The sequence below is a fragment of the Eschrichtius robustus genome, chromosome 6 (assembly GCF_028021215.1).
Source record: "Eschrichtius robustus isolate mEscRob2 chromosome 6, mEscRob2.pri, whole genome shotgun sequence".
Lineage (NCBI taxonomy): Eukaryota > Metazoa > Chordata > Mammalia > Artiodactyla > Eschrichtiidae > Eschrichtius > Eschrichtius robustus.
Genome location: NC_090829.1, coordinates 127,592,682 through 127,602,935, shown reverse-complemented (window position 1 = coordinate 127,602,935; position 10,254 = coordinate 127,592,682). Strand labels below are relative to the sequence as shown.

The 10,254-nt window shown below is 37.2% G+C and overlaps 1 pseudogene; it reads left to right on the top strand.

Annotated features, from left to right (window-relative positions):
- Positions 1-9,334: 9,334 nt before the first annotated feature.
- On the top strand, positions 9,335-10,003 carry LOC137766027 (large ribosomal subunit protein uL30 pseudogene; annotated as a pseudogene).
- Positions 10,004-10,254: the final 251 nt, after the last annotated feature.

Below are 10,254 nucleotides of genomic sequence, written 5' to 3'. Positions count from 1 at the left end.
GTTCCCTGTGCTCTACAGTAGGTCCTTATTAGTTATCTATTATATATATAGTAGTGTGTATATGTCAAACACTTGTGCTTTTAATTCCAAACTTTCTCATCTCCTCTGGAGCTATGCTCCATTAAGTAACACTTTTTTTTGCCTCTATCGAGCCTTCTTACATTTTCAATCACTCATTTAATTTCACCATCACTTACAAATATGATTCACTTCTGTCTGAGAAACGCAATCCCTCTATTTCTTTTTTCCCTTTACCAATGAATTTCTTAAATATCCACCTCATCAGCAGTGATGTGGTTTTAAATTTGCTCTAATTCGTTTTCTGTCCCCATCAGGTTTACACAGCATTCTTCACAACCCCCAACAACTTACTATTCCCTGAATCCAGCCATTTTTTCAGTTGTCATATTCTTTAACCTTCAGTATTAATTGACACCATTAACCAAACCCACCCACCCATCCTTTCTTTGCCGAAATCTCTCCTTTGTGTCGCTTCAGACATGTTCTTATGCTACTCCTCCAACTATTCTCTTTACTTTTTTCACGTGTGATATCCACTTAGATATGGGAGTCCAAGGAACATCTACTCCTTGTTGTTTCCTTTTCTCTCTGTTTTGAGCTCTCCTCCTGGACAATATAATTCCATGGCTTCAACTTTATTTTCTATGTAAACGGCTTCCAAATCCATGTTTATACTCCTGAATTTTCCTCCAAAGTTCAGTCTCAATTTTCCAATTTCTGGCTTGACATTTCTGTCTGGATATCCTTCTAGCACATTCTATTTAGCAATTCAAAGAACTGAACTTCTTGTCTTCCTTGTTAAATCTGTGTCTATCACAGTTTCCCATTTTCAGTACAACTACTACCTTGTCATTTAGGCTCAACATATCAAGCTCACCTTTGATTCCCATTGTTCCTGTCTCTTGTCAAGACATCAAGTGTTAATAAGCCTGTCTGAGTGTATACCCATAATGAGTGTCTGTCTCCCTCCACAAATTAAATATCATTTAATCGCTCACTTCCGATTCCGTGAGCTCTTTTATATTTCAGAACCCTATTATCTTTGACTAGGAACGTTGCAAAAATATGTTAGCTTTTCTCTCCCACCTACTCTACCCGGTTAGCTTTTGAAGTCTTGCCAGTTCAATCTTTCTTGAATTTAGTTTTTATAATGTCATCCTCCAGTTCAAATCGTCAATGACTCTCTTTTGTTAAAGCAGCAGTTCTCAGCTGGTGCTGCTTACTTCACCCCACCCCCAACCCCTGCTCAGGATCATTTGGCAATATTTGTGGCCATATTTGACTGTCATAACTAGGGCAGGGGATGCCTGGAGTGCTGTTAAACATCCTACAGTGCACAGGACAGCTCCCTATAGAAAAAAATGATCTGGCTCAAAATGTCAAGGTTGAAAAACCCTGGTCTAAAGAATAATCGACAAATAATTAACTTGTCCTCATCTACACTTCATTTACAACTCCATGGGATTTTTACAATTTTTCCTCTTTGCCATTTCCCACCTTTGGGCCTTCGTTTATACATTTTCCTCCTTCATTGGTGTTTTCTTTTCTTACCTTGTCTTCTCATTAAAAAAAAATCCCAATACCATCCATCTCTTAGTGTTCAGCTTTATTGCTATATCTTTCCTAGGACCCCATAATAATCCCAGTTGAAAGTGATGATCCTTTTTTCTGAATCCTGATGAGGATTTTTTGGTGTGTGTCTGTCTTACCATTTCTTGCCTTTTAATAGTTATTTATATAAATGCTTTTAATATTTATTAACCTTTACATTTATTTAAATAAAAACTTTATTGAGCTATAATTCACATATCATAAAATTCACCCTCGTAAGTATAGAGTTAAGTGGTTTTTCGTATATTCACAGAATTGTGCACCCATCACCACTATCCAATTCCAGAACATTTTCATCACCCTCAAAAGAAAGCCATACCCATTAGCATTCACTCCCCATTTGCTCCCTCCCCCAGCCCCTGACAAGCACTAGTTTATTTTCTGTGCCTATGTTTTAGTATTCTGGACATTTCATATGAATGGAATCATATGATAGGTTGTGACTTCTTTCACTTAACAAAATGTTTTTAGGATTAAAGACTATCTTGGGAAAAGCATGATATAAGATGTCTTATCCATATGACTGGCTTTTCACTTTGTAGTTACTGAGCAGTTTATTCAAGACTTTCCTGGCTTGTTTTATTCATCAACCCAGTCCCATTCATTTTTGATCTTTCAGAAATATGTTAATATTTCTTGTTTGTTGGCAAAACACCCTCCCAACCATTTCTTTACCACATTGTCTTCTCTGTAATGACTTTACTCCTTTTTATACGTTTGTATCAGCAGGGTTTGTAAAGTATTAGAGAAAAATATGTGAACAAATCTGCCATCTTGACAGAATTTTAAAGGCAAGAAAATTATCCTTTCTTGTTCAAATTTTCAAGTTCAGCTATGGCATTTGTGGAATAATTAATGCCATTAGTCAGGCTATATTAACTATGATTTACGTTAAACCGTGGTTTATGTTAAAATTGGGATCTGACAAAAATGAGTGTCAAGTATATGGTGTTGATGGACATAATTAGGCTTCTCTGAGTGGACAAACATACTTAGAGCAAGAATTAAAGTGTCTGTAAAGTATTTGTATATGAGGATCTTGCTAATATAACCAAATTGGGCTTGAGGTCAGTACAAAATAATGTGTAGTCTGCGTTCTAACATTTTATTTTATTTTATTTTTATTTTTGGGGGTATAGTTGATTTACAATGTTGTGTTAGTTCCAGGTGTCCAGCAAAGTGAATCAGTTATACATATACATATATCCACTCTTTTTTAGATTCTTTTCCCATATAGGCCATTACAGAGTATTGAGTAGAGTTCCCTGTGCTATACCAGAGGTATTTATTAGTTATCTATTTTATATTTGGTAGTGTGTATATGTCAATCTGCATTCTCCCATTTTAAAAGAAATGCAAATTTTAAACTTTTAACTGTGCACTCCATGGCTTCTTGAGATCATTTGGATTATTGGGGGAAAAAGCATTTCAGGCAGAGGCAACATTAAGCACAAAGCCCTCCCTGAACAAGGGACTTGCCTGCTTTGTTGAAAGAATAGTGATGAAGCCAACTGAGTTAAGGTGGAATGAAAAAGTAGGGGGAGATGTAGTCAGAGAAGAAATGTGGATCAGATCACATAGGTCCCCATATATCACAGTAAGGACATTTAACTTTTATTCTGAGTGACCTGGGGAGACATTGAAAGTTGTGAGTAGAGGAATTAGATTATATTTTAATAGAATCTCTATCTCTGCAGTTTGGAGAATACGCTGAATCTGGACAAACATATAAAACAGGGAAGGCAGTTAGGGGGTGACTGTAATAATACAGGCAAAAATAATTGTGTCTTGGACTGGGTTGTTGTGTGATAAACAACCAGATTCTGGATATGTTCTGAAGATACAGCAAATAGAATTTGCTGACAGATTTTGTGTAGAGTTTAAAAGAAGGAAAGACATCAAGGAGGATGCCTGAAGTGTTTGGTTGATAACTAAAAGGATGGAGTTGCCACTATATATGATGGGAAAGACTGGAGAGGGACAGGTCTGGAGTTTGTGGGAGAGGGGAAGATAGCTAGTTATCAGGAGTTGGGTTTTAGTCATTTTGTTTGAATTGCCTTCCAGGTGGATTTGTTGGGCAGGCATTTGGAATTCAGAGGAGAGATTCTGATTGGGGATGTAAATTTAGGAGTCATTAGTGTGTGGATAGTACTTACAGCCCTGAGACTGGATGAGACCAACTACAGGAAAAGTGTAGATGAAAGAGAAGCGATCAGGGACTGAGCTCTGGAGCACTCCAGAATCTAGATGTCAGGAGATAAGGAAGAACTGGCAAAGGAGGTGGGAAAAAAGGAGAAAAAGGCAAGTGAGCGTGGAATCTAGCTCCTCATTAGATAGTAAGCTGTGTAGGGACAGGAGTCCTACGTGCTTGTTCAGGTTGTATCCTTTTCTAGCATCTCATCCACAGGAAGCAATAATCTGTACTGACTGAATAAATAAAACAATGTCATCACTGCATCAATAGCTTGTATATGAAGCAGAGAGAAGAGAGGAAGAGTCTTCCTTTTCACATCCACGTGTCTCTCCCAGATGTCCTCCTGTTATTCTCACTCTGGTGGCTCTAGCCCTGAAAGGCAGCAACTGGTAATTCCTTTATTCTTCTAGATCACGTAGGACAAGGTGTTGTGGGGACCAGCTTCCTGTGCTTCTTCTAAGACTCATGGAAGATAATCAGCCTGTGTGTGCGTCCTCAGGGAAGAAGAGAGGGCTTAGGTCTTTTCTTCTAAGCTTTCCACGTTTTCTTTTCTCTCGGTCCAACACATTGTCCTAGTTGATGCTTTTGTGTTTTGGAAGAGAGTCACTTATGCCCTCTCAAAGAGACATCCACAACTGCATCAGTCTTCTGAGCCCTCAACTTAGCACCACTTGCAGCACCGAGCACCCCAACAAAGAACCCCATGAGTCATTTTCGTCCTGTTACTCTGGTAATATTGTAATATGAGTAGAACAAAGTGATTTCCTTGGTGGTGCCTAGAAACTGTGTATGTTGACCTAGTTACAAATGTTCTCTGCATGGTGCAATACTACACAGCATGGAAGATTTATTCGAACATATATTTTAGAGTAAAATGATATAATGAAAAATAAAACTCAGAATTTTACTTTCAAAGTTTTTGCCAAAGGAAAAAATAACAAATTCAATTCATGTGGCTCATAATTCTCAATAAAAAGGCATAGAAAGTGTAAGAGAATACATTTTTGAGCTTTAGTTTGCAACAGTTCACATACTACTATGACCATTCTTAAAGTTGTTGGAGAGATGGTGATGACAAATATGGTAGCCTAGGTGTGTTCAGGCCATCAACTGACTGAGGCAGATCCAAATTTTGAAGGAAAAAAAGCAAAACAAACCAAAGAAAAAGTTATCTTCAGAAGAACCAAACCACTGTCCTTCTTCAGTTGCTTGCATTCTTATGAAGATGTCAAGCATCTTTGTGATCATGACTTAGAACATCCTTCCATTTACTGCTTTAAAAGTTGCTAGGGCTTCCCTGGTGGTGCAGTGGTTGAGAATCTGCCTGCCAATGCAGGGGACACGGGTTCGAGCCCTGGTCTGGGAAGATCCCACATGCCGTGGAGCGACTGGGCCCGTGAGCCACAACTACTGAGCCTGCGCGTCTGGAGCCTGTGCTCCGCAACTAGAGAGGCCGCGATAGTGAGAGGCCCGCGCACCGCGATGAAGAGTGGCCCCCGCTTGCCGCAACTGGAGAAAGCCCTCGCACAGAAATGAAGACCCAACACAGCCAAAATAAATAAATAAATAAACAAATTAAAATGAAGTGGGAAATGTTCCTTCCTCCTCTATTAAAAAAAAAAAAAAAAAGTTGCTAAAGTGTGAAAGTAAACTACCTAGAGCGGTGGGATAGGGAGGGTGGGAGGGAGGGAGATGCAAGAGGGAAGAGATATGGGGACATATGTAGATGTATAACTGATTCATTTTGTTATAAAGCAGAAACTAACACACCATTGTAAAGCTATTATACTCCAATAAAGATGTTTAAAAAAATAAAATAAAACCAAAAAAAATAAAGGTATTATTTTGCTTACCCAAAAAATAAAAAAATAAAAAATAAACTAGATCTGGATTTCTAAATCTACATTAGTATGTTATTGAGCACAAGAATGGTAAATGCGTAAAGCATGTGTCAAATTTCTCAGTTAATCCCTTTACTTCATAAAGGCAACTTTCATTCAAGGAGTCCATAATGAGGGTGAAGCTGCACATTGTTATCTTACTAATTTTGATTTGCAAATTTCTGATGATCAACTTTACATAAATACATGTAATATCATGAGACAAATATGAGAAATAAATATTTCTTTTTCTGTAGATCTTATGCTTTCTAAAATAGGCTGAAGGGTTTCCTTTCTCCAATTTAGAAAATGCATTGGGGTTATATTTTAAAAGTAACACTTATGCAACTGGTTACCAATTCTTGATGAAATCTAAGAAAAGAATGGAGCATTTGCATTAGGTCAAAATGATTTTCAAACTTCCTCAAGGTTAATCAAACTTAATCAAAGAGTCTTCTGTCAAATGAGATGCAGGCTGAATAAAAGTTCCCATATAGAACAAAATCTTTTTGTGTTTACTTTACACTAACTCATATTTTAATTTATCTTCTCTTCTGTACTTTGTTACAAAGTATTCTCAAGCTTTTGGGTCACTCTTAAATTCATGCATGTCAAATATTGTGCAAAACTTCTTTCTTGGATGATAGTTACAATGACTTAAAAAGCCATTTTTCTTTGGTTTTCTTTATTCTCATAAAATCAATGAAAAACACCAGAAGTTTGGGTTATTGGTTGTCCGAACAAAATGCAATAGAGTGGGTGGCTTAAACAACAGAAATTTATTTTTGCACAGTTTGGAAACTAGAAGTCCAAGATCAAAATGTGGGTCAGCTCTGTTTTGGCAAGAGGGCTTGTAGATGTGTGCTCACATAACTTTCCTTGGTGTGTTTATTTGGAGCGATCTCTCTATTTTCCTCTTCTTATAAAGCCACCAATCCTATTGGATCAGGACTCTACTTGTATGAACTCATTTAACCTTAATTACCTCCTAAAGCCCCATCTCCAAATACAATCACAATGGGGGTTAGGGCTTCAACATATGAATTTGGGGGAGACACAATTCAGTCCATAGTCCTGATATAGCATCAGACCTAATGATATCAATATTCCCAGTGGTTTAGTATCCTGCACAATGTTTCAGTTTCTACAAGCAACATTTACAGAGCATGTACTCTGTACCTGACACTGTGCTAGACCTGGAGTGTTATAAAGGTGAACAAGAGTCTTCTGCCTAGAAGCTTACAGTCTAATGGGTGAGATTGACGTATATACCCACAAACATCATAATACCATGTGAGAAGCAAATAGAAATGTGCACATGCTAATTCAGCAAAAAATTTCTCTCTATATTATATTTCCCATCAGTATATCTTAATTCATGATATATACATTTTTACATAGTAGCAGTCCATTTATTTCTGCTCCGACCTCTGATATAGCATGTATTGCCCATTGAGCCACAAGAAACCTATATTATGTTTTAGGTAGAGCATTTTATTTCTGAGCTGCCTTAGGATTTTGTGCCAGAATTTTTGCTTGTTTCAGTGACTGTGGCAAAGGCTATCCTTGTGGCATCATTTCTCTTCAATCTTTTCTCTTCCTCGATATATGATTAGTATGATTTAGAATGCTTAGATCATTTTCACATCCTTGAAAAGTTAGTTCATTTCCCCATCAACAGATGATAGGACTGATTTTTAAATTGAGGGATAGTTGATTTACAATATTTTGGGTGTACAGCAAAGTGATTCAGTTCTTTTTCAGACTCTTTTCCATTATAGGTTATTACAAGACATTGAATACAGTTCCTTCTGCTATTCAGTAGGCCCTTGTTGGTTACCTATTTTATATATAGTAGTGTGTATCTGTTAATCCCAGATTCCTAATTTATCCCTTCTCTCTCCTTTCCCCTTTGGTAACCATAAGTTTGTTTTCTATGTCTGTGAGTCTATTTCTGTATTGTAAGTAAGTTCATTTGTATCATTTTTGAGGTTCTACATATAGGTCATATCATGATATTTGTCTTTTTCTGATTTACTTCACGTAGTATGATAATCTCTAAGTCCATCCATGTTGCCACAAATGGCATCATGTCATTCTTTTTATGGCTAAGTAATATTCCATTGTATATATGTTCCACATCTTCTATATCCATTCATCCGTCGATGGACATTTAGGTTGCTTCCAAGTCTTGGCTACTGTAAATAGTGCTGCTATGAACATTGAAGTGCAGGTATCTTTTCAAATTCGAGTTTTGTCTGGATATATGCCCAGGAGTGGGACTGCTGGATCATATGGTAACTCTTTTTTTAGTTTTTTAAGGAACCTCCATACTGTTCTTGATAGGACTGTTTTTAATTGGAGTTGAATCACTTGGCACTTCTGAAGAATATTTTCTCACAGATTTTTGAAATAAAATTAAGCAAACGTTAAAGTTTTGCAATTGTGTCAATTTCTGTTTTGATGTAAAATGAAATTATGTGTGTCCATACATCAGTGTATTATGTAATTTATGCTTGGTAACCCTTTCATTGGTCACAATTAGTTCTGAAATCGTTGGTATCAAGAGTGGCCAAAAGACCACAGTTAATACACTTTTGAAACCCTCTTTAATATTGATGCCACCATCAGACCTTTTCAAGGCTGTTCTATGGTTAGTTTCCCAAGTGAGGCTGTTAAAGGTCAGGAGTACCCTGAGTTTACAAGCATGAAGCCTGGCTTTGTCCTACCAGCTTCCTCAGTGCTATTGTAAGTGTTGGGGTTTAAAACTCTTTCTATGTGTTTTGCCCTTTTATTTATTTTAGCCAGTGGACACACCTTTTCCTTTTTAAACTGGTATGTCGATGGCCTTTCCTTGTAATAACAGTTGACATAATTCTCTTGAGCTGAAAGAAAACACTATTAAGGAAAACGCTGGCTATTTCCAACTTTCTCAGACCTCTGTAAGGAGGAATGCAGGTCTCTACCAGGATCAGGTGGAGACAGAGCTACCAATGGGTACAACTAAGAATTTCAGGTTCTCAGGCAGAATTCTCTGTGCTTGGGATTTACATCTTTGCTCCTAGCCTGGGATGCAGAATTGGAACAATAATGAGAAATCATTTTTTTCACCTGTTGGATTTGCAAATGTTTTAAACAAGCAATAACAACCATCGCTGGCAAATACTCAGGGATGTGAACGTTCCCTTACTTTGGTGGTAGGAATGTGAATTCCTCAACTGTCCTGGCACCAATTATTTGAATTAAAATTACTATACGTTATATAGCAATTCCAGTTCTTGAATTCTACCTTACATTAAAAAAATTACACCTGATAAAGGACTATGTGGACATAATGCTATTTGTAGTATGGTTTGTAGTGTCAAAAAACCATAAACAATTTGAATGTTCATGAGTAGGGAACTGAATAAATCATGGCACATGTGTGCGTGCACATGCAGGCACATACACACACACACACACACTGAAAAATGATATATTGGGATATATTAATGTCCCAAATGGGATGACTGTTCACAATATACAGTGAGATTTAATAAAGCAAATTCAAAGTAAAGTGAATAATATCAACCTTAAAAAAACCCAAACCTAAAAATAGGTTATGTAGTCCTTTTTTCCAGCTGGAACCATGGAGGGTGCAGAAGAGAAGAAAAGATGGTTCCTGCTGAAACTCCTAAAAAAAGTGAAGGAATTCCACAGAGCTCAAGATCAGGCACCTGAGAAAGAAGTTTGCTCAAAAGATGTTTTGAAAGGCAAGGACAAATCTTATCTATGAAAAGGTAAGCCCAATCACAAGGAATATGGGCAGATGTACAGAACTGACACAAGAACGGTTAGGATGGCAAGATAAGCTGGCAACTTCCATGTACCTGCAGAACCCATACTGGCTTTTGTCATCAGGATCAGTATCCATGGTGTGACCCCAAAGGTCTGAAAAATGTTGCAGCTTCTTCATCATTGCCATATCTTCAGTGGTACCTTTGTGAAGATCAACAAGGCTTCAGTTAACATGCTGAGGATTGTGGAAGCACATATTGCACATTAAATTGCCCTGACAGACAACACATTGATTGCTGGCTCTCTTGTTAAATTTGGAATCATCTGCATGGAAGATCTGATTCACGAGATCTATACTGTTGAACAATGCTTTCAAGAAACCAACAACTTCTGCTGGCCCTTCAAATGATCTTTTCCATGAAGTAGAATGAAGATGATGAAGATCATCTATTTTGTAGAAGGTAGAGATGCTGGCAACAGAAAAGATCAAATCAACAGGCTTATTAGAAGGATGAACTAAGGTGTCTACCTTGATTCGTTTTGTAATCTAGTCAGTTAATAAACAGTGACTGCTTTCAAATTGAAATGTAAAACAAACATCCTCCCCCCCAAAAAAAACAAATTATGTGATTAACAAAAGAGAAAATGGGACAAGTATACATCCAGTTCTTCACATGTGTTAACTATGGGAGATATGGGGAATTATTTACTTGTCGTTCATTCATTTATTCATTATATTAAAAAAGGGAAGACACAGAGAGTAGAAGAAAA